Source organism: Bufo gargarizans, chromosome 1 (genome assembly GCF_014858855.1).
Source record: "Bufo gargarizans isolate SCDJY-AF-19 chromosome 1, ASM1485885v1, whole genome shotgun sequence".
NCBI classification, from domain to species: Eukaryota; Metazoa; Chordata; class Amphibia; order Anura; family Bufonidae; genus Bufo; species Bufo gargarizans.
This window is the reverse complement of record NC_058080.1, coordinates 661,896,797-661,923,273: the sequence shown is the minus strand read 5'-3', so window position 1 is coordinate 661,923,273 and position 26,477 is coordinate 661,896,797.

The following is a 26,477-nucleotide window of genomic DNA, read 5'->3' as shown; positions in this document are numbered from 1 at the left end:
CGGAAATCCCTTTTTATTCTGGATTTGAAAACTATGCGTTTAGCCAGAGTGGCCTGGGTATACCTGATTTCTACCAATTTGTGACCAATTCATTTTCAACAAATCAAATTTCAAATTGAACTTCTGCTAAGCTGCCGAATCCGATTTTTCTAAACTTTGCTCATCTCAATACTGGAAACCATGTATTTTTTTTTTTTTTGTGAGGGCTTATTTTTAGGGCGATGAGTTGCCATTATCATTGGTTCTATTTTGGGGTATGTACAACTTTTTGATCACTTTAGTTAGCTTTTTGGGAAGCAGGATGAACAAAAGGCAACAATTCTGTCACTGCTTCTTGGGTTTTGTTATTGCAACACTGTGTGGGAAATATGTGGAAAAATTATGTTTATTCTGCTGGTAAGTGCTATTTTATCACTATCTTTCGGCCCCTGCCGCTGATCCATGGTGAGTATTTAGAAGGTTCAGTTAACCGCAAGATAAGAATGCTTGTTCTAATGTGGACAGGGCCCACTGTTTAGGACAAGTATTCTTGTCCTGCGTAGTTAAGGAGTTAAAATACATATTGAAATATACAGATGCAGCCGAGCTAAACTTGATGGTTAATGTGTTAAGTAAAGAATAGCAAGAAGAAGATAAATAACTTTTCAGTAGATTTCAAAGGCTTTTGTCACGAGATATCCAAGGTAAAATTGAGCCATGTGTTGTTAGAGTCAATTGTAGCTTGGCTACATCTGTAAAACACACTACATGCAATTTGTGTTGGTTTGTGGCTTTTTATGACATCTTTGGGTTCAGTGCTTTTTTTTTTGTGGGTACGGAGATTTTTTATGATTTGATTTTCCAATAGGCTTCACTGAAGGACTTTAAAAATGCCATCAACTCACACAAAAAAAAAAAAAATATATATATATATATATATATATATATATATATATACCACTAAAACAACAGTATAAAAAAGTTATAGGGTTTTAAAATGTGTGTGTTTTTTTCATGCGTTTTGATATGTAGGAAGGAGTCCTAAGTAGTTTAACCATGCTAAACGGCTGCCAGCAGTAGATAGGGGCTAGGGAGAAAAGTACGGCTGTGAAGCAGTTCAATGCAGAGAGCACTTCAGACTGAACCTCTGCCCTGGGCACTTTCTGGAGCAAACTCTGAAAGAAGAAAAACATCATATTCACACTATTCCTGATGATAAAGGCAAAAGTTTAGAATTGTCAAAAGTGATAACAGACTTCCATTAATGTTGGTACCATTTGTGTAGAGAGCCATTGATTTCAGTAGTTTCCCTCATGGTCAGTTGCCACTTACTGGACCAAAATGTGATTACTGCCCAGGGCTATGACCTGTAGCTTAAATTCTGATTGCTGGTTGAGCATGCTTCTTGCCAGGACTGGGATTTATAGGATTTTGTAGCTGTGAATAAATATGGGAAGCACAGCAATGAGACAGCACACTATAAGATGCACAAGAGGGGAAAAGCCAGGGGAACACAGGGCAGGAGAACTGCTTGATATAGGTGTTAGCAATGCAAGATGGGAAGTGTAGCCTACTACCTACATGGGCTGCTTCTAAAGACACGCTCATTCTTGCTGAGTTAGGAGGAGCACCTATGGGCCAGCATTGTGACAAAAAAGGAGACCATTAGATATGTTTAGGATGTAGTAGTAGTGTCAAACTGTGTCTCTCTGTGTAATGAGTGACCCTCCGTCTGCAATTTCTTGTCTAAAAAGCCAGAGTATTCCTCTAATTGTAAGCTTTAGGGTATAATTTAGAAACCCCAGATTGTTGTAATGTACAGTAGCAATATATAATACAGATTATACCAGATGCCCTTAATACAGAACATGGAGTGGCAGGGGGAGACACTTTTCCCTTTGTTTAATACCCTTGTATTCCTCAAAGCAATGAATATGTACTTTTAAGCTGTGTTATGGAATATAATTATCTGACACTTGAATACAGATTCTACTTAGTTCTGCAGGCTTTGTGTTTAAAAGAAATGCATATGATCACCTATTGTCAAAGAAGGACCCTGCTTTACCTGCCACCAGTTTTATAGTAGAGGTCCCAGTAGTGACCGATCATTATAATCCTGTTCTCTTCTGCCAGTGCCCACTTGTCAACTTCCAGATTGGGCGGGGGCACATATTCCACTATGCTACTGCAGCCACAGCATTTCCCTTAAGCAATATGTGGCCCAATGAAGTGTTTCTTGGGGAACACCTCACTGCTCTGGCCAGTCATTGGCATTGGTGACACATATGAGCTGTCAAGTAGGGACCGGCATCACAGAGACTGGCAGAGACTGCTGCACTGGACCAAAGAAACCGGAACCCAATAGTGGTGAGCAGGTTCAGTAAGGTGGGGGTGCGGGCAGCCAGAAGGGCTGTCAAAGCTGGTCAACCCCTTTAAATACCTACAAGATTTATGCTTTAACAAGGTCATATCTGCCTTTGTTTCAAGAGAATGAAATATGCAAATATTCCTGATATGACAGCCACCATCTTTTCTCTCCGTGAAGATTCTCTCTGCCTTGAACAAAAGATACAACATTTTTCACTACTATGTGACCTTTCTGCAAATATATAGATACATATGTCAATGTAAATTATGCAAACAGTCTCTTAGAAGGGTTGCCAAGTCAGCCATGTAACTGAAGATATGTCCAATTATACAGTCTGCATAGATGCACCCAACTTAATTGACTTTGCTATAAATGTTGCAGGCATGCATCATGTGTAATTCAAATAACCTGATCTATAGGGCATGGCTGAACTGTTGAGAATATGAATTTTATGTTCATATGTCCAAAAACCTGAAACGGAAAAAAGTTAATTAGCAAGATGCAGTATATCCTATCATGGATTAAGCATATGTGGTGTGTATGAAATATTCAAGGTCATATATTCGATGAAATTGTCATGAAAACATGTTTGCGCTGACTAATCTCCCTATATACAAATCTAGCAGAGCTGTATATTACATTATTCATTGCTCTTTGTACTGCCAGTGGTTATCCAGAGCGCTGATGATAAGCCTACTGTATTGTGTAGACCTGTAACCTATATAAGCTAAGCAATGGTTAAAGAGGACCTGTCACCATGGAAAAAACAGGGCATTCTGCAGGCAGCAGGTTATAGAGCAGGAGGAGATATATCGTTTTAAGGGAAAAGATTAAAAAAAAATTTTAATTCACACATTTACATTTCTGATCAGTCTGGGCTTAGAATCATTTGAAAATATTGAAGAAAGAGTGATCACAAATATGTATATACCATACAATGGTAATAATAAAACTGAAAAAACAAGCCCTCACATCGCTCTGTAAATGAAAATATGATGTACTATAGCAAAAATAGCGTATTACCGTGTCAACCAGAAAAATCTATGTGATGTTAAAGGGGTTTTCCAAGACTTTTTAACCGATGACCTCTGGATAGGCCATTGTATCTAATCCCCCCAACGCCCACCAATCAGCTGTTTGAGAAGGCACCATCACTCCTGTAAGCGCTGCAGCCTTTTCTCAGCTTACCAAGCACAGCGTCTCACATTGTACAGCACCTATGCTTGGTATCGCAGCTCAGCCACAGTTTCTTTTTTTCTGTTAGTTCTTTATAAATAAAAAAGTAGCATGCTCCATATGAAACCATGTTACAGTCTAGATTTTCATCTAAGAAATAGTAATGCAGCGCCATATGGAAGCAACATATGTCAGCACAGAGTGCCTACAGCTCCATATTACACATGTGTGCCTCTATACAAGGAACTATTCCTTTAATTAGCACTAATATAGTACACACGTGTATGTAGGTGACAGCAGGAGCAGTGTTAGCATACCTGCCATGAAGGTCATGCTCATGGCATAACAAAAAATGCCAACTTTTAATCCCCACTGCCTTATGAGAAACTATAATATCTATTGCAGTTAAATATGGAGCAATATGTAGATAGCAAGGCAAATCCAGAGTTATAAAAAATTCAAGTCAAAGAAAAAATTACTCTCTTACCGTTTTTAATAAATCTAAGCCGTTTTGAACCCTCAAAACTGGTGACTAGGGATGAGTGAATCGACTTTGGATGAAACATCCAAGTTCAATTATCATACTGCTTCGTTTGAATACTATACAGAGCGAGCACTCCGTACAGTATAAGGCTACTTTCACACCTGCGTTCGATCGGATCCGTTCTGAACGGATCCGCTCATATTAATGCAGACGGTGGCTCCGTTCAGAACGGATCCGTCTGCATTAGAACTTAGAAAAAATTTCTAAGTCTGAAAGTAGCCTGAGCGGATCCGTTCAGACTTTACATTGAAAGTCAATGGGGGACGGATCCGCTTGAAGATTGAGCCATATGGTGTCATCTTCAAGCGGATCTGTCCCCATTGACTTACATTGTAAGTCGGAACGGATACGCTCGACCTCCGCACGTCCAGGCGGACACCCGAACGCTGCTTGCAGCATTCAGGTGTCCGCTCACTGAGCGGAGCGGAGGCTGAGCGCTGGCAGGCGGATGCATTCTCAGTGGATCCGCCTCCACTGAGAATGCATTAGGGCCAGACGGCTGCGTTCAGGGCCGCTTGTGAGCCCCTTCAAACGGAGCTCACGAGCGGACACCTGAACGCAGGTGTGAAAGGAGCCTTATAATGTATTGGCGCCTATGAGCCAAAATTATTACTTTGTGAAGTCTCTCAATTTCTACTGTTTGGTTCCAAGTGCTCAGTGTCCTAAGTTCTCTGTCCTGAACATACCAAGTCCCTTCCCTCTGCTCTGATTGATGGCTCTAGCAGTCTTTTGACTGGATGCCATAGCAGTCACTCAGAATAGAGAGATTGGGGAAGTATTCATCAGAGAGTTCTAATGGCAATCTACATGAAGAGACCGTTATGGCACCAGAGGAGTTAAAGGTTGGATTTTTTTCAATCATGCAACCTCCAAGACTATCTCCCCAGGTTTGTATATGCTGCTCCTCCTGTCACCTATAAAGAGCCTTTTGAAAGTAGAATTTTTTTCTTTTGACATGCATCTTTTGCAACTTTGGATTTACTCTATCTACATATTATTCCGCCATTATCTGCAATAGTTTCCTTGAGGTGACGAGCATCAGAAAGGGGGTGAACCTTTCTGAAACAATTATAAAGTGTTATCTAGAGTAAAGAATGACAAAGTCCATATGGCGACCAGTAAATAGTAAGCAGTTCATGGTTATCACCATGTCAAAAACTATTGTAGTCTATTTTGAAAACTGTGTCAATATTACCCCTTCCATGTGTGTATATGTACAAAAATCATTAATTAAAGGAGATATACAGTTTTTAGGATAAAGTGACTGTAGATTTGTATTTTACATGTTTTTTTCTAAGAATCAATTTCATGTAGTCTGAATAGTCTGAAGAAATGTAATAAAAGTCACCAGTTGTAATTAAAGTGAAAACTGATTTGGTGCTTATTCTCTGTTTCAATAGCTCATTTACACCACTGGCCTCATAAATCTACATCAGAAGACATGCTGCAGTGTGTCCCAGCAGACCAGATGACCGCAGAAAAAGCTATTAAAAATGTTAACATCTTATCATTCAGAAAACCAACATTTCTTTGGAATTCCTTTAAATATTATTAACTCTGTTAGTGATCAGTTAATGATCCCTATGAAGAAACTAATTCCCCATTTATCTCAATATACTTAATATCACCCATAGTCCACATTCATCGATTACTATAAAATTCATCATGATGCTAAGTCATATAAATGGTTCATTAGAGGTTGGTCCTTTAAATGATAGTTAAAAGCCATAGCTGTCTCAATTATCTTCATGATCACAAATCACAGGCTACTCATATATCACAATAGCATTTCTTTACAGTTAAGTGAATGGGATGAAAATCAATAGTTGAATTTTCCCAAATAACACTGTGCTTTTATGTCAAAAGGTAAAACCAGACAGCAGAACATAAGTTAAAAAAAATAAATAAAAAATTACAAATAGTAAAAGATATATTTTCTGGTTGACTAGAAAAGTCTAGCAATGAAGTAGATATAATGTAATAATTGCAGTTCTTAAAGAATACTTTTTTAAATGTGATGTGGAACCTTTCAGCTCTAAGACAACATTGCTTTAATATGTTAATAGAACAAGGATATGGACACCTTTGTGCTGCTTTTTTTTATTGTTCATTTACATCGTGAATATAAAATTAAGCAACTTTCTCTTTCTACCATTTTGCTTCTGTAGGATGTGTAAAAATCCCACACTTAGCTTCTCATACTGCAGAATCTGACATACATAGATCAGAGGAATGATCTTGATTCTGGTGGCTTGTTCTGCTCCCACCCTCCCTTCTCTTAGTGTTAGATGTAGCAGCAGGAGACAACATACACTCACCTAAAGAATTATTAGGAACACCTGTTCTATTTCTCATTAATGAGATTATCTAGTCAACCAATCACATGGCAGTTGCTTCAATGCATGTGATAAGAACATACTCCTGCCACTTTATAATCACTAGTTAGACGGTACATGGAGTAGTGTGTACAATTCTGAACTCCTGTGCACAAGACATACATAGCAAAGCTAGAATGAGTGGACTACAATACCCAGAAAGATTATCAAAATTAGTATTATTTAGTTTGGAAAAAAAGATGAACTATGTATAAATATATCAAAGGTCAATACAGAGCTCTGTCCCCTGATCTAACTATACCCTGGACTATGAGAGTAACAAGGGGACATTCACTCTAACTACAGTAAATGCGGTTTCTACACAAAAATAGATTCTTTATGGTAAGAGCAGTGATACTGTGGACATCTCTGCCTGAGGAGGTGGTGATGGTCAACTGACTAAACAAGTTCAAGAAAGGCCTAAATGTATTTCTGTAGAGTAATGATATTATAGGTTATATTTGCTGGAATTGAAATCTGAAGAAGGGTCATTGACCCAGGGAGTTATTCTGATTGCCTCATTGGAGTCGGGACAGATTATTTTTCCCTAAACCGAAGAAAATTGGCTTCTACCTCATTAGAGTTGTTTTGCCTTCCTCTTGATCAACTTTGCAGGATACCAGGCTTAACTAGATGGATGGATGTCTTTTTCAGCCTACGGTACTATGTAAATAATCTAATAATGAACTGTTTAGCTAAGGATTAAATGGTATAAGCATCTCCCATGCAGGAAAATGTTCCAGTGCATGTAGTTATAAAACTGAGCTGTGTGTGAATTTGTCATATACTGGCATACAGATCAGTAGAGCACATACATTATATCATAAAGCAATTGTAATGTCACTTCTGTACCACTTCCACATTGTCTGGTCTTCAGGTTTTCTGTACTTGAAAATATTGCTTGAACTTCATAGATGTAGTGCATGCCAATGTCAAAGGAAGTCACCTCTCCAACATGCATACCGTTCTCATCCAGAAAGTGGACACCACATTGTTTCACATACTAAAACCCTGTCTGGCTACCTTACAATACGCAGTCAGTGCACTTTAGCTTCTTCTGGTGGGATTCTTTGCACTTAAAGTGTATTCTGTATTCTAAGCAGATTTGAAAATAGTGCATTGCTTGTTCGTAAAAAATGTCAGCATGTGAGAGCTGTTTTGTTCTATGTGTGATGAACATGCCACTAGCAAAAACCCACAGAGCACATATTTGTTTTTAAATTACATTTCAAAAGGAAGCAGCATTTTTAACAGGATGTTATAGAAAAATAAGACATTCCAAGAAAAGAAAGATATTTATGTGCCTTATAGTAAAGTAGAACAAATGTACTGTATGCATAATTTCTCTTTGCAAATACAGTTACATGGTTGCTAAGGTTGAAAAAGGGGACAGATTCATCAAGTCCAACCTATTTTTGGGGAGGAAGTGAAATATGAGATGAAACTTGAGTTGGATGGTAAATGGACTCTAGGTAATTTAATAATTGATTTTTAATCTTTGTATTTGCACATATACCATGTTTTCCCCCCTGTAAGACGCATCGGCCCATAAGACGCACCTCAGGTCAGGCCACCAATCAGACCCCCCAATGTTAATCATACCTTAGCTGACAGCCCCAATCAGATCCCTCTATGTTAATAAGACCCAAATAAGACCTCAGATCAGACCCCCAATCAGACCTCAGTTCAGACCCCAATGTGAACGGCCCCCAATAAGACCTCAGATCAGCCCCCATGCCTCTTATCATCAGTCTCCATGCCTCTAATCAGCCCCCATGTCTCTCATTAGCCCCCCTGCCTCTCATCAGCCCCCTCCCATGACTCTTATCAGCCCCTATATGCCTCTCACCAGCCCCCATATGTCTCTAATCAGTCCCCATGCCTTTCATAAGCCATGCCTCATATCACATTAAATACAAATAAAAACACTTACCTCTGCTGCTCCAGATACTGCCACTCTTCACCTCCAGCACTCCTCCTACTCTTCCTGCTACCGGCTATGCTGTGAACCAATGCACACACCGTGACATCACAAAGCACCCTCACCTTGCGCAGCTGACAGCCGAGGACCAGGAAGCGGTGAATACAGAGCCTTCACCGCTTTCCGGTCCTCTGGTATTAATGACAGCTTCCATAATGGAAGCACTCATTAGTAATCACCCCATAAGATGCTGGAACATTTTTCCCCCACTGTGTGGGGGGGATGTGTCTTATGGGACAATAAATACGGTAATAGAGAGCAACTTTTGAAGTGCTAAACTCTTATGAAACTGATAAGAATATGGCTTAAATGAGAGTTTATGAAAACAGGAGGTCAGAGATAAATCTTCACATTAGCCATCAGCTGACGGCACTGAGAAGTGATACTTTGCAAAACCTTGTATCTCAAAAATGGCTGTACATTTTTAATAAAGATCAAATGAAAAAAAATGAGTCAAATGCAATCATAAAAAATATTGCCTCAAAAGTGTCCATAGCCTTTAACTGCAAACATATCAGTGTAATATAGGATTTTGTTTTAATATTTAAACTTATAAAAGCAAAACTTTTAGATCAAAAATATTCTATAAAACTTAATCATCAAAGTGTCTTATAAAATCTATCATTTTAACCAGATTTCTGTAGATAACATGGGATTTAATCATGTTTTCATGCTTTCGTAGTATTATACTCACTCAAACATTTTTATGGTGTATTTTTATGTCATCCGGTTTAATGAAAATACTTAGCACATCTATGACTTTACATGTATCTGATTCATAACAGCACATATCTTTACATGTATTCTTGTAGGGCTATAAAGAATCGTCAGTGTACACTTTATAACCAATAGTATTGAGCAAATTGTCAACACCCGAAGCTGGACTAGGCTTCCTGCCTCATTAATATAGCAAGTTCAGCTTCGGATTTTGACACTGTAATTAATGCAAACAAACTAAGTGTCATGTCGTAGACACGAGACAAAGCAAATCTTGCGATATTTGCCTCAAGTTCGCAAAGACTTCCGAAGAGCCTAGGATGGATGGACACTATATTGTTAACAAAGTTTTCAAACGCGATTTGTTGAACAATAATAATCAACCACAAAATTATATTTTAAATACATACCAATATTAAGTGGTCCAGGACTAGGCCAAATTTAGAAGGGGACGTGGTCTAATAATAATACCTCATCTCTGTTGCAGAATTAGTAGCTGCTTTTGTACTGAATTTGTATAGTGAGGTCCAGCAATATGTTGTTTGTATGCTGGGGATCACACAATTCCATTATGTAATGCCTGCTCATGGGTCCATTAATATACAGAACAGATCTGACTGTGAAAAACATTTTATCACAGAGGACAACCTATTATAAAACGTAGCCTTTATTATATTTCATATAAAAAACAGCCCCACAAAAAACTGAAAAAGAAAAAAAAGAACAACAATGCATTTAGAGAATTAGCATTAGATATAATGTGGACCTGGTGTTCCTGAGTCCTCCAAGATGCTGGAAGAGACTGTTCTTTAGGTGGGGTTGTAGCATTCGATTTCGGACCTGTCCATAAGACTGACCCTTTTCTTGATAGTCTCTGCTTAAAGAATGGAATGGCCGCCCTGATAGGGGTGATCCCGTATTCAGGAACCTCCTGTATGCCCTAGGATGGCCCTGAAGACAGGTGACTCGGGCAGAACCATATGGTATGTCCAATATTGATGTATTGTGGCCTATTCTAGGTACAAAAAAATGAATAATTGCTCAGTACACATAGTTGTTATAGTAGATATTAAATAAATGCTGAGTACACAGTAATTGATATTAAATAAATGTTCGGTACACAATGTCGTTCTTCTAGATACAAAAATAATGATGCTCAGCACACACGGTTATCATTATAGATATCAATTAAATGCTGAGTACATAGATATCAATTAAATGCTGAGTACATAGTATCATTTATGCGATAGAAAATATAACTATCATCCAATAGATGCTATAAGTGCCTAAGGTATTGCAGTTGGCAACACCACGCTTTAGGCCCCTTAATCCCAACGCGTTTCGCCCACAACAATGACCTGGGCTATTCAGGGGACACCTAATACAGTGTCCCAGTAGGCATCATATATAGATAAAAATCAGTTATCCCAATAATGACAATGATAGATTTGTCATTTTCAGCAGAGAATTCTTACAATAAACCATATAACTAATCAGACATATGGACCAAGACATGCCCCTCCACAACAATATTGGTAAAAACGATTGCCATAGGCTTCAGGGAAATATGGTGCATAAATGATATTGCACCATATTAATATGTCAATGGTACTTGTGTGCCCTGGAATAGATGATCAAGATGATCTAATGGGGTAACTGATGAGTATGGTTACCACATTAGTCCGGCTGCATTGCCGATAGTCTGTAGATGGAGAAATCACAATCACAATACTGTTATTACCAACCTTAGTGCCTGATGGTCAAAGTAGCCCTAAGTGCTATGAACCCACCTGCATCGGTGCCTCACTGGATTGAAAATGAGGTCGCAAGTGTCGGTTCATTGTGTAATTTAAATACCCCGCCTAATCAAGGAGAGGGAGGGCCCTATTACCGTGCTGCGTAGCACCAGGTATCGCGTTTGTGAGATGAGCCGGGAGAGGCGGCACCTAGTGACGTAATACTCGTCACATTGATACATCACCTATCACATGACGATGCCTCGCCCCTTCAGTCACATGATCCCACCTTGTCATGGCCTGAAGTACCATCGCTGGCCCTGATCACATCGGATCGATGTTAAGTAACAACGGACAAACACTTATCAAATAATATCCAAGGAGGGTAGATGTTAAGAACACTGGTGCGGTTAGGTATATTGATACTTTAATATATTGTTCCCCCTATACTAGGAGCCTATACAAGTGGGGACATAAAGGTCCATATTTATGATAGGTAAAAAAAAGGGGGGGAGGGGCAGAAGGTGGATGGGGGGGTCACAATACTGTAAGGCCCCTGTCAGACTAGGTACATCGATATTGTGCACCTTGTTAATATATCAGGTAAATGTGGGAAAAAGGAGGAGAGAAAGTGGAAAACATTACCAAAGGGAATAATCACCTATTCATCTGAAAACCCATGTGCTTCCTGCCAAAATGACCCCTCTGAGTTGAACAGGATTGATTATAATTGCAGAAACATTTGCAACCAATCTATAACATAAAGCATAAATATAAAAATATAAAAAATATATCCTTGTTCTATGTCTGCTTTGTTACTTCTAGTTAGGCTCTGTTCACATTAGCATTTGTAAATTCTCCCAGAAGGCATCTATGCAAATAACTTGAGATTTACCTAAGTTTTTTTTTTTACATTTTAAGTCAATGAGCAAAGTATGCAAGCCGAACTGTGTAGAATATAGTTGCATATGTCCTAGACATGATTTTGGAATAAATTCTGTTAGTGTTGCATGAATCAAAGCCCAAAAAATGTAGGAAGGAAAAATTTTATTTGCCTCAAAGCCAAATTTCCTCTTAATTCATGAAAACAAATCTATTTTTCCTGAAATGGTGGTTAAATTAAAATAAAATACATACTTACGTCATCCATTTGTGTGCAAAGAGGCCGTTGTGGCTATTTTACAGAAACCACGTAAAATCTTGCAATGACCTCACTGATGACAGTCCCGCTCGCTGCCAGCATGATCATGTGGTGTCATCTTCACGCTTTGGAGTGGACGGCCTCTCCGCGATTAAGTGGATGAGGTGAGTCTTTTTTTTTTTTTCAGCCACCATTTTAGGAAAAGTTCATTTGTTTTGCTGCAAATCACATTTTTCCTAAACTTCAGATCAAATTCCTCAAAAAAAGAACATACCATAAAATCCTAACTCATTTTATATTACAGAGTGAGTTCATGTTGTATTATATTAATTTATTATTCATTCATTGCTGTGTTCTTGAACAACATACTTTGCAACTTTGCAGTTCTTGTGAGCTTTTTTATATTGATGACCCTATCTAATTCAGAAGGTTTATCTTTTATTATTTATGTATAAAAGTTCTAAGTTTTTTTCCCCTTTTTTTTTTTTTTTTTTTACAAAGTATAACAATGGTTCATTATCCTTTGTATTGATTTAGCATCCTAAGCTTAGAGCTTTTCAAGTCTTATAATCAAAATCAATTATTTTCCTCTAGCTTATGCTAAAACTAAGAAAAGAGAACAATGCCTATAGTAAAAATGCATTCAAACCGCATGAGATATTTATGCACATGCTTTTGAACTAATTCACCTGAACAGATGAATAATAAAAAAAAATTTTTTTTTTTAAATCTGATTATTTGTATTAAACATTTTACTTGAAAAACAATGGAATACAAGCAATCAGGTCTCTATCCCGGCTAGCAGACCATCCCCTATCTCTCATCCAGACCTGCCTAGCTGCCACCTTTGTTTGACATTTCTACTACAACCCCCGTTATCTCTATACTATAGGCCCTGTAAGAGTCTCACTCCTTAACCTCCTCACCCTGCAAACATGTCTCCTGTTACCGATTGCCCTATTGAACCGAAAAGGTGTTTAGTAATATTGTAATGTCTCATCAATGAGTTCCATATCTCCTTAAATGTTTTAATGGTACCTCTCTTCTGGTATATGAATCTCTCCAATTGTATCAAATTATGGACCTTATCTACAATTTCCTGCACCTTTGGGGGGTTTGAAGCAATCCAATATGATGCAATAAGTTTCCTTGCCTGGTATAGAAGGCGTATAGTAGCTACTTTCCTCCCTGGTGTCATAGGCAGTGTTTTCACACAACCCATAATACATATCAGTGCTGACAAATCTATTTTTATGCGGAGCACTGTGGTCAATACTCCTACATCATCTGTCCAGTAGTGTCTTAGCCGTGGACAGTTCTATATGAGGTGTATTAAATCAGCATTTGGCATTTGGCACCCTACATCTCGGACACAAGTCATCTTCTCGATATCCCATTTTCTTCATCACTCCAGGGGTTCTATATACTCTATGGAGTATAGTAGTAGTATAGTTGCATAGTAGTAGTATAGCAGTATAGTATAGTAGTAGTATAGTAGTAGTAGTATAGTATAGTATAGTAAAGTATAGTATAGTAGAGTATAGTATAGAAGTCTTATAGAAATGCAATATAAGAAATATCACATGCAGCCAAATGCTTTGTGTATAGCACATCTCATAGGCCTTTTTTTCCATAATTTGTACATACAACGATCTTCAATAAGAGAGGTAGGACACACATAGCCAGCAGACCATGAGCACATTACTACCACATCCTGACAAAGGATATACAACTGCCCACAACCTTTCACTTACAGTATCTATGTATGGGCTAAAATAGGCTACTTAACCTTTGGATGATTTGTGGTACACCATCTCATTCTGCAAATATTGTAATTTGTAGTCCAAAGTCTCCTATCGGGATTGCCAAATCCAATTTCTAAATAATCCTGACAAATCAACAAAAGATAGGACAATTCTGATACAAAACAGTACAAAGTTTAGGCCGATTTTTACTAGCATTTAAATGGACACTTCCAACAGAAAGTAGAATTTTTTAAGCTCAAAATTCATAGAAACTTTTTTTTTACAATTTTTGACTGTTTTCATTTTGTCACAACTATACAATTGAAAATGAAATACAAAATATTATCCATCTGTGGCTCTCAACACAAATGAGAAGACCTTCTATATAGATAGATGATCCACTGTCAGTTTATTGCTGTTCTGAGGGTCATCATCATTATAATAGTAGTTGTAGAATTGAATTAGCAGTATAACAGCTCTTTGGTTCTCTTGATAATCCTAGATAAAAATGTCCACAGAAGAGCCCTGCACTTATCACTGTAATGTGTGATGCTCTAATTAAGTCACTGAACCCCCTTCCCTCTCTGGTCACAATGATGATTAAATAAATTGAATGACTTAAAATTGTATCCAAAAAACATATAGAGGGACATTTATCTAGGCCTATATACCATAACTGTGGCACTAAAAAGTTGCACATTATGGCACACGACATGCGTGCACCATAATTTGCAACGTTTTTTGAGTAAAGGTGGCTTAGCGGAAGGGGCGTGGTTTTGCATAGCTGCATACCAGAAAGTGGAAGAAGTCACAGCTGGCAAAAGTCACAGATTTAACGCAAAAATGGCATTTGACAAAATCTGTGATTTTAATGCTTTTGGTTGGAATTTAACTCCTTTTACATGGATATCATTTCCAGAAATCTTTGCAACAAATGTTCCATATCTGAACTAGTAATGAGCAACATTACTTGTAGAATATTATTTTGTAGAATATTCATCATATATTTGCGAATTCGAGAATTCAAGATTATTTTATTGAATGTGAAAAATCGGCGATGTAAAAATCGTGTAATGTAAATTTGTAATGTGAAATACAGGCATGGGTCACTTTGGCTACATTTTTCAAGCTGCTAGAAGTTTCATGAGTTTCTCCTGAGACTGGACAAAATGGTTGGCACGGCAGAACATTAGAATTGAATTAGCAGTATAACAGCTCTTTGGTTCTCTTGATAATCCTAGATATATTTGCGAATGCGCTAATCGGCAGTGATTAGAATATTTTTTCGCACTACGTGCTTCTACACATATCAGCTGGTCTGACTACAGATTACCGATTGGTGCACTAAGTTATGTTGTGAACTTGACATTACTTCCTTCTCATTGGCCCACAAGCAAGAAGCAGAGAGGAAACGTGTTAAAATGGAAAAAAATGCTGAATATTCAATATAACCAATACATAGCACTATATTCTAAATATTCACAAATTCTCGAAGTGGTGATATTAGCGATAAAAATTAGCTATTTGAATATTCGCGCTTAACACTAGTGTGAACAAATACTAATAGGCTTTAATCTCTTACCTCATATTTGCCAACAACCTTACCGAAAATTGCACCTTTGATGTAACATGTAACTTTACACTATATCAAGAGCAGAAACAAAATATAAGAAAGATGGTGCAAAAGACAAAATTTGTGAATTCGGTTATGGGCTGTACAAAAGCAGCTGATAAACAACATTTTAAGGAAACGCTCATTAAACGATGTATACAATCCCCCTTGCAGTGCAGAACAGCTCCATAAAGCTCCATAAATAGACAATATATATGGGAGCTATAGGTAAATTCATTTTACTGGTAATGCTATTAAATACGGATACGAGTAGAAAACAATGAGGTGGGAGTAAAGTAGTAAACAGTATTAGCTTTATTAAGAGCCGCTGACAAGAAGTTGTTCTCACTCTGGCAGACCCAGTCCATCTGCTTATTACATGGACATGGACATTGATTTTAATCACTTATGTAACAGTACGGTAAGTTTCTGCAGTGCTGGCTGCTGCAGTTTGATGACCACTTCAGTCATCTCTTCAGCTGTTTTCCGATAGTCTTGGGACTTGGTGGCCCTCAAATGAAAATGGTTGTCTGTGTTGAAACAACCTCTAACTGGCTATCTCCACTCAGACTTCTGCTCTCTGGTCTTCCCAGGATATGTTCACATTATGCAGAAATTTCTATAACTGTTCCAATCATGTGAATGGGATTTGCAGAAATCCATGCATATGCTGCAGAAACAATCCCATCGGATGTATGGAACAAATTACAGGTGTATAAATTTCTGCACCAGATCTGGCATGTACATGGGCAGATTTGGCATTTCTGGGGCACAGAGCAAAGTATGTGTGGAGATTCTGTTTCTCTATTAAGTTTTGCTTCATTAGCCCATAAAGATTCACCCCTAAAATTCCCAAAGTAATGATAATGCCCCATAGTGCCTCAGTAGTAATAAGGCCCCTCTATAGTTCCCCCAGTAATAATAAAGCCCCATATGGTACCCCCAATAATAATATTGTCCCCTATAATTCCCCCAGTAATAACAAAGCCCCCTATAGTGTGCCCAATAATAATAAAGACTCCTTTAGTGTTTCCACTAATAATATTCATTTATTTTACTGATTTATATAGTGCTGACATATTCCGCAAAGCTTTACAGACATTGCCATTAAAGATGAGCAAAGTTATAAAAAAAATTATTTGGCTGCTTTGCCAAAGTTTACGAAGAAATTTGATTTGTTACGAATTACTTCACCACAAATTGCATTCCATTGCATTTAGCTGGCGAAATGAAAGAGAATGGCGATCGTGTCACCCCCCGTCATTGAATCGCTAATCACAGCATCTAACAGTTAAATTGATCCTTTCAGCGGTTAATCAGAGGTTTAAAACAGCCATCACAGCCATCTTGATGGAAGAAAACGCGCCAAATCTAACCACATCATCATGTTGGCTGGGGCTGTGATGTGGTGATGTAACATGTCAGTATGAACGTGATTTGGTGCATTTTCTTCAATCAAGATGGCTGCAGTGGCCTATCTGAGAGCAAATGGATGAGGTGAGCATGTATTTTTAGTTTTTTAACGCCATTTCAGGAAAAATTGATTCATTACCACAAAGCGCAAAGATTCATTCCTGAAATTTGTATTGAAGTTCCCTTTGTTAACTTCGATTTGCTCAACACTAATTACCATCAATTAAGTGGCTGTACAAGAACCCTCCATTACTTTGGGGCAACCCTCCATTACTTTGCAGGACCTGTAAAGGGATGCTTACTTACCTGCTTCCCCCTCCTTCTTCTCCTGGCCTGCAATGCTCCATTGTGCTCCCTTACATCATGACAAATGGTCACTTGATGCACAGGGATCCAGTCACCACCATGGCGAGTGATTGGCTGCAGGAGGCATCAACCCAGATGTTTACAGTGAGGGAGCACAAGTGGAGCATCTGAGGCTGGGAGAAGAAGGAGCGGGGAATCAGCGGAAGGAAGCAGGCAAGCAATCTTCTCTTTACAAATCCAGCCAAGTGTGTGTGAGGGGATTTGCCTAAACACTTCCATTTTTGCACAACCCCTTTAATGCCCTTATAGTGCCCCCAGTATCAATCAACCCATTCCATGCTGCCATCTGTGAATCGGTGAAGGCCACAGGCCTCCATTCCAGTGCAGGTGATCACTTTGATATAATTGTGATATATGTGCAATTTATATGTCCTTTCAAAAACTTCAGGCCCAGGATCTATGAGAGTGAATGGTGCACCACCACAGTATTTAAATGTATTCATGTCCTGATGATGATGATATAGTTGATTTTAATGCTTGATTTAGGGGCCCTGACAATGCATGTGTTGTCCTAGCAAGGGTCCTCCTGATCTCTGCAGCCACAGGCATTTGGAAGTAAAGATCGCTATTGACCACAATACATTTCTTGGCAATGATGCACAATACATAGAAATGCTACAGGGGAGAGATATGGGGGGGGTCATGTATCAAATTGGTGTAACTTAGAACTGGCTTGGTTGCCTATAGCAACTAATCAGATTCCACCTATTATTTTGAACATCTCCTTTGGAAAATCAAAGGAGGAATCTGATTGGTTGCTATGGGCACCTAAGCCAGTTCTACCCCCATAGTTTTTCTTTTGACTCTTTATGGCAATTATGTAGCTCATACTAGTTTCTGAATGGTAAGAGAATGATATATTAACAAGGACAATTATTATATACAGTTATAATAATAACAAGCTGATCATATAGAAGACAATACAGTACATAGTGCAGAATCTAGCACAGTACTATAATATCCATTCTCATTCTCTCAGAGGTTTCTGGAGTCATCTTATAATGTTAATTCAGGAGATGAATAGGTCACTGATGTCATTGACTAGTTGCAACAATCAGCAAGAAAATGGTTGTTTTATTTTAATCTTAGACCTTAGAAAGACCCGGGATATTCATGTGAGATGAATTCATTTGAAATCAATTATGTATTCATCAGCTAGGGCAGGGATCTTGGAGAGTAATCTTATGTATTTGCATATAAACCATTTGTATGCAACCAAAGGAAGCTATTTGGATAAATGCTTTGTGACTTGTGCTGCTCTGGGTCCATATTGGTGCCTTGCAGTCAGAAAGCCCATACTCATCATTTCTAAGACAGGATTTTCTAAGGATTATTAAAAAGTGAGCTGAGTAGAAGTTTTATTAGATACAGCATAGCAGAATTTGTTAGAAATGTTTGTTTTGTGGATCTTTATAACTCTGTGATATATGGTACCTTGGTGGACTTCCTGCAATCGTATAGGCATATGTGACAAATGGAAAGTTGTGCTAAATGAGAAACTCAGTTCTGCAAGATACAGTCAATTTGTTGAAAATTTGGGGTCAGACCTAAATCAACCATGCTCCTATTAGCCTGGAAATTGGTATAGGACACTCTTTAGTCTCCTCAGACTCATGATTTTCTGAAAAGATTAATATCAGAGACTAAATATGAGTAGAGTGATAGACCCACATGTGATACTCAACGGTAAGTCTGCAAGCCAGTTCTGTGTACAAAAAGACTTCCTTTTAAGATCCATTCCTGTTTTTGGCTTCCAAAACTGCACCAGGAAACTTGAACGTGGCCGTACCCCTAAATATAAATTGTTGTTTAGAGTAATACATTGGGACAGATTTATCATGACTCTGACAGCTCACTCCACTTTAACATATGGCTAAAGTCATTTTTAGCCAAGTCAGATTTATGATCGGCCCTTTAAGACTGTAATAAATGTGGTTTGACGGTAGCAGTTTATCCATCAGTAAGCAGCTTTCCGAAAAAGTTGCACGTTTTTATGAAAAAGTCGCATGTTCTATTAAAAAGTCTCATAAGATAAGCATGGTCCTCACTGGAGTGAAATTGCAACTTTTTTGCTACTTTTTTGCGACTTTTTAAATAGTCCCAATAGTAAATCTGTCTAGAGATTCATTCACATAACAAAACACGCCCACTTTCAGAAAACTGTCGAGAATACTGCAGTTTTAGCGCAGTTTGTGCGCAGTTTTAGAGTTTGGGACTTTTTTGGGGACTTTTTCACTCCATTATTCTGACCTGAGCTAATGATAAATCTGGCCCATTGTCTTTATTCTATACTTCTCCATTAAAACAGTGTCATAAAAGGTGCAATATCCAAACATCAAAATCATTTTCCTGTGTTATAATGCAACAAAGCCTCTGAATTCCCCTCTCTTACAGGGTTACTGAGCCTCAAGCAAAGCTTCAGGCTCTGGGTGGCAACTCTTACATTTATACAAGTAGAAATGTCCAAGCCGTAGATATCAATTTCCAAAGCTTTTTAGATCCTGTATAAAGACTAAATGTATTGTAAAGGATATTCATTAAAATGTTTTCTACCAATTTCTGGATAATCTAAAAAATTGAAAGAGTTTTTTGTGCTAATCACTCCCAAAAATCTTCTATCTATCTATCTATCTATCTATCTATCTATCTCTATCATCTCTATATCCATCAATCATCTAGCTGTCTGTTAATTTTTCTAGTATTGCGCTACCTATCAATTTATATAAGTTTCTGTCTATTATCAATCTATGTATCTATCTATCCATCCATCAAGTTTGTAGATGTAAGAATTGAGCAGATCATTGTGAATAATCATACTTGTCAATCTGATACAATTACACCAAAGTGTACAACAAGAATATCATATATTTTGTTATGTAGCATATTGATCTATATTTTCAAGCTTAATATTCTGTGATTTTCTTAAATACACTATATTGTATAGGGATACTTCATTATAGATTTACAATGATATAATGTTGAGACAAGAGATGAGCGAATGTGTAAATGAGCAAATTAGTTTGTCACAAAGCGCATTTATTTTTTTGTAAGCAGTGGGTGCAATGAAAGGGAGTAGCGCCACCCCCTTCATTGTACCCCTCAGGTCACGCACTTCATCTGAGTGTAAAAACAGCGTGAAATTAACATTAAAAAAATTCAATGAAACTTACAGCCTCCATTTGCTCGTGACGGGCTGGCCGCCACCATCTTGCTTGAAGATCTTGCGCAAAATCTCGTGCGGCGTGAGATTACGTCATCACGCCGGCCGACGTGGTGACTTCATACATCACCACGCACATGATTTCAGCTGAGAATCTTCAATCAAGATGGTGGCTGGAGGCACGTCGCGAGCAAATGAAGGAGGTAAGAATGATTTTTTTAATTTTTTTACACTATTTCAGGTTAAATTGATTCGCTTACACTAAGCACAAGGAAATTCGACTTCGAGGCAAATCGAATTTATCCTGAAATTCGGATCGAATTCCACTTCGTGGGATTCTAGTCACTTATCTCTAGTTGAGACAGTACAGTCTAGTTTGGAATTATCAGTTAAATTGATGCCACATTGAATCACATTTAAAGGGGTTTTCCAGGTTCAGGGTTGAACCCAGATATAAGCTCCCCTTCACTTCTTTACCATGTACAAGGGGAGCAATCAGAGCATGGTCTATACATCTATCTATCTATCTATCTATCTATCTATCTATCTATCTATCTATCGTGTATGGTACAGATAATCTGTGAAAATCAATATTTTATTGTGCTTATATATTATATGAGGGCTTGGTATTGCTTGTGAGTAGCTATTTGATGTTTGGATTGGATATTTTAGATTTTATATAGATTTTATATTTTATATATATGGACACAAGGCCATAATAAAAGCTTGTGGGTCATTGTATATTTGCTACATTTATGATACCTTGTGCTCTTATGTATATTATGTACATGCTCAATTGTTTTGTAGGTGTGTACCTTTTTAAGATCCTGTGTACACACATACAGTTTCTCTACTGACCATATTCACCTTAGTTTTAGTATATATTTCAGCTTTTTCTCTCACACCTGCTGCTTTCTAACATTTAAAGTCTGTCAGATGTGTGTTTCACAGTGCTTTTAACTTTTGACATATGTCTATAAACCAAATAATTAGTGGAAATATGTTGCTTTTAAACCCTTCAGGACCCTGCCATTTTTCACATTAAGGACCAGGCCATTTTTTTGCAAATCTGACATGTGTCATTTTATGTGGTGATACCTTTAAAACACTTTAACTTATCCAAGCCATTCTGAGATTGTTTTCGAGTTAGATATTGTACTTAATGACAGTGGTAAATTTGAGTCAAAATATTTCATTTTCATTTATGAAAAAATACCAAATTTACCAACAATTGTGAAAAATTCTCAATTTACAAAATTTTAATTTCTCTGCTTTTGAAACAGATAGTGATACCTCTTAAAATAGTTATTACTTTACATTCCCCATATGTCTACTTCATGTTTGGATCATTTTTTAAATTACATTTCCACTAATTGGGACGTTAGAAGGCTTAGAAGTTTAGAAGCAAATCTTAAAATTTTTAAGAAAATTTCCAAAACCCAATTTTTAAGGACCAGTTCAGGTCTAAAGTCACTTTGTGGGTTTTACATAATAGAAACCACCCATAAATGGCCCCATTTAAAAACTACACCCCTCAAGGTAATCAAAACTGATTCTGCAAGCATTGTTTACTCTTTAGGTGTTCCACAAGAATTAAAGGAAAATGTAGATTACATTTCAGAATTTCACTTTTTTTGCAGATTTTCCAATTTAATCCATTTTTTCCAGTAACAAAGCAAGGGTTAACAGCCAAACAAAACTAAATATTTATTACCCTGATTCTGTAGTTTAAACAACCCATATGTGGTCATAAGCTTCTGTATGGGCACATGGCAGGGAGCAGAAGGAAAGGAACACCATATGGTTTTTGGAGGGCAGAGTTCAATGGGATAATTTTAAGTTGCCATGTCACATTTGAAGACCCCTTGATGCATCGCCAAGAGAATAAACTCCAAAAAAGTCACCCCTACACCCCTCAAGGTGCAAACTACACCCCTCAAGGTATTCAAAACTGATTTGACTATTTTGTTAACCCTTTAGGTGTTTCACAAGAATTAAAGGAAAATGTAAATTCTATTTCAAAATTTCCTTTTTTGGCAGATTTCCCATTTTAATCCATTTTGGATTTCTGGGATAATTTTAAGTTGCCATGTCATATTTGAAAACCCCCTGATGCACCCCTACAGTAGAAACTCCAAAAAAACTGGCCTAATTTTGGAATCTACAAGATAAGGTGGAAGTTTTGCTGATACTATTTTAGGGTACATATGATTTTTGGTTGCTCTATTACACTTTTTGTAATGCAAGGTAACAGTTTTATTGGTATTATTTTGGGATACATACCATTTTTATTGTTTTTTGTCAGGCAAGTTAACAAAAAAATGGCTGTTCTGGCACAGTTTTAATTTTTGTTTTTTACAATGTTCCTCTGACAGGCTATATCATGTGCTATTTTTATAGAGCAGGTTGTTACAAATGCGACAATTGTTTGGGTTGTTTGTTTCAGTTTTACATAAAGCATTTTTGAAAATCAAATTCTGAAAGCCATAGTTTTTTTTTTTTGGGTGATTGTCTTAGGTAGGGCCTCAGTTTTTTGGTTATGAAATGACAGTTTGATTTGCACTATTTTAGGGTGCATATGACTTTTTGATCGCTTGGTATTAGACTTTTTGTGGCGTAAGGTGAAAAAGAATGGCTTTTTTGACACCGTTGTTTTTTTTTACGATGTTCACCAGGTTGTTACAGACATATTTATTTAAGTTTTACAGAATAAAAGCATTTTTGAAAAAAAAATCATGTTTTAGTGTCTCCATATTCTGAGAGCCATAGTTTTTTTTTTTTTTGAGGGGGGGGCAATAGTCTTAGGTAGGATCTCATTTTTTGCGAGATGAGATGACGGTTTTATTGGTACTATTTTGGGGTGCGTATGACTTTTTGATCCCTTGATATTACACTTTATGTGATGAAAGGTGACAAAAAATTGCTTTTTTACACCGTTTTTATAATTTTTGTTTTACGGTGTTCATCTGAGGGGTTAGGTCACATGATATTTTAATAGACTTGTTGTTACAGACACGGTGATACACTTTTAACACAATAAAAGCATTTTTAAAACAAAATAATCATAAATAATAAAACCATTTTTTATATATTTTTGCCCGATTGTTTTATGTAGCTGCTAATTTTTTGTGGGATGAGGTGACAGTTTGATTGGTACTATTTTGGGTGGCATACATCTTTTTGATCACTTGGTGTTGCACTTATTGTGATGTAAGGTGACAAAAAAATTGTTGTTTTAGCACGTTTTCTACGGTGTCCAGGTGAGGGGGTGGATCATGTGATATATTCATAGAGCCGGTCATTATGGACGCAGCAATACCCCATATGTCTGTTTTTCTTTTTCTATTTTTTTTTTTTTTTACAATTAGTTTTATTTTGGGAAAGGGGCTTTTTTTTACTTTAAAATTATTTTTTTTATTATTAAAAACCCTTTTTTTTTTTTTTACTCACTCTGGGACTTCAATTTTAGGGGTCTGATTCCCTCTGCAATGCATTACAATACAACCTGTATTGTAATGCATTGGCTGTCATCTTTTATCCTGACAGCCTGCCTTTGAGACCCAGCCTAAGGGCTGGATCTCACAGACTTCTGTAAAAGTCAAACCCAGAAGCCTATGGAAAGTATCTGGCTGCCTTCTCTGCCATCGTGTCCCCGCCACTGCAGTGCGGGGACCCGATGGAGATGCGGAGGGCACTAGTAACCTCCGCAAACACTTTTCTTGCTGCGGTCAGCTTTGACCGTGATATACAAGGAGTTAATACTCCAGCATCAGTGTTTTCACCGATGCCTGCGTATGCAGGAGGGGTCCGATTGTCAGTGACTGTTGTGCCCGTGCTGCTGATCGGGCGGGAGCAGCTCCTGCACCCACCCGAACAGCCCGCCGTACATGTACGGCGCGGGTCCTTAAGGAGTAAATGTACATGAAACCTAATATTGCTCAAGCTACAATGTATAGATCAGTTCATAACTGATTGCAAGATTTTGAAATATTGAATTATTCTGATATTTGCTATTAACTTGTTATTTTTCACATACTGTAAATCATGCTTCCAAAATAGACTCTTTTTACCCCAAACCACCTTTTTTTTATAAAGGTAAACTTTTACCTGAATATGATACTTTACTACTAATGAGCAGAATGTTTCTCACTATTAGACCGTGTGCTGGCTGTGCCCGTGCTGCAGACTGCAAATTGTGGTCCTCAATGTACGGGTACTAACTGCGTGCCCGATGTCTGTGGATGTGGACCCATTCACTTGAGTGGGATCAATAATTTGCATCTGACGGTCGGCAAAGCAAGTGAGTAGAGAATGCACTACTTTTTTGCATTGTGGACGCATGGACAGAAAACACACAGAAGCACTCCGTAGTGCTTTGTTGGGCTTCTGATCTTTGCCTTCATTCTGCACTTCATTTCCGTATCTTCTGAACAGTGGGCACAGACCTTCTACAGTCATGAGTATTAGGCCTCAGCAGAATCATCATGCTAATATATATACCAGGAGAATCATTCTGAAAATTGATTGCACAGTGCACCTTATTGACCACACATGATCACAACACAAATATTTTAATGTTGGATAACTCCACTGAATCCAGTGAATGTCCTCATGAGTTGCAACTCAGAGGTCTGGAAAATAGCCTGTCACATGAATCCCGCAAATAATCTTATTTGTAAGGAATAAAGATCAGGAACTGCTTCTTTAGTGCCATTTTTAACCTCTTCCTGATGCAGCAATTTTCTGCTTTTGCATTTTCATTTTCCCTGCCTGCTTTCTTAGAACCAAATTCTGTTTATTTTCCATACACATAGCCATTGTGGGACAAGTTGTACTTTCTAATGCCACCATTTAATATGGCATATGGCATACAATGTTGAGCGAAGCTGGAAAACAAATTCAAAAGGGGGTGGAATTGGAAGTAAAAAGTCAACACAGTTTTATAGGTTTTGTTTTTATGGCGTTCACTATATGGTAAAACTGCCTAGTGCTCTTTATTCTCCTATAGTTCTCTTATTTATTCTCTTATAGTTATGTCTAAGATGTGCAAGGGATCATTTTTTGCAGGATGACCTATAATATCATTTTGTAGTCTGTACGACTTTTGATCACTTTTTATTAATTTTTATGGCTAGGTAAAGTGATGAAAAAAATGGCAAATCAGAATTTTTTTATTTTATTTTATTTTTAATGATTTCATTCAATGTTTTTTTTTAGGTTTTTATAGTATTGACTTTTTCACACATGACAATGCCCATTATATTTTTTTTTATTGTTTATTTTTATTTTGGGGAGACGGGAGATTTGGATTTTTATGGTTTATATTTTTTTAAACTTTTAACTTTTTTAGGTCCCCAAGTTTAACACAACTTGCAATTATCCGATTACAATTTGTATAGAATTGTCACAACCTATCGCTGACCCTGTTGTGCCTGAGGTCAAAAGGTCGCAGCGGGTGGCTACTCGCTCTGTTTCAAGGGATCGCTCCATGACCTAGTTGTGGGAATGGATTCCGGTCCAGATTTTCCTGCTTTGGTTTGCGATCCTTTTTGTCCCAAGTAGGAATCGGTAGCTTTTCCTTTCAGTTGTTCTCTGTCAGCCACTCCCAGCTACTATACATTCTCCCTTTTTACTTCCCTTATTTCCAGATATAGACCTTCCTTCCATATTTTCTATTCTGACCTCTGGTGGAGTTGGAGTTGCTGTGGAGCTGTGGATCTTTTGGAACAGTTGCATGTTGGATCTCTGTTTCTCTCCTGCTTGTTGTCTCCTGTTTGTTGTCTCCCTTTGGGGATTATATGTGGTGTTAGTGTTGTTTGTCCTTTCCCTGTTGTTACCCTAGGTGTCAGTGGTGAGCACTAGTGCTCCCATCACCCTACTCACTACCTAGGGCTTCTTTCAGGGTAAGCCAGGGACGAGGCACTTGATCGGCGTACAAGTGATCAGCCCGTCTAGGGACATCAGGGCAGCCAGGTGCCAGTGCTAAGTGAGTTTGGGGTCACCACTCCTCCCTCTCCCTAGTGAAAGGGTACCCTCCTTTCCTCCTCTCTGTGCCGCATATCTGTTACCTGCTATATCAGATGTGATAAGAATAATTTAATTTGCTCCATTATTCTATACAGGATTTGATGCCTTATTGCTACTGTAAAGAACCAGTCCAACAT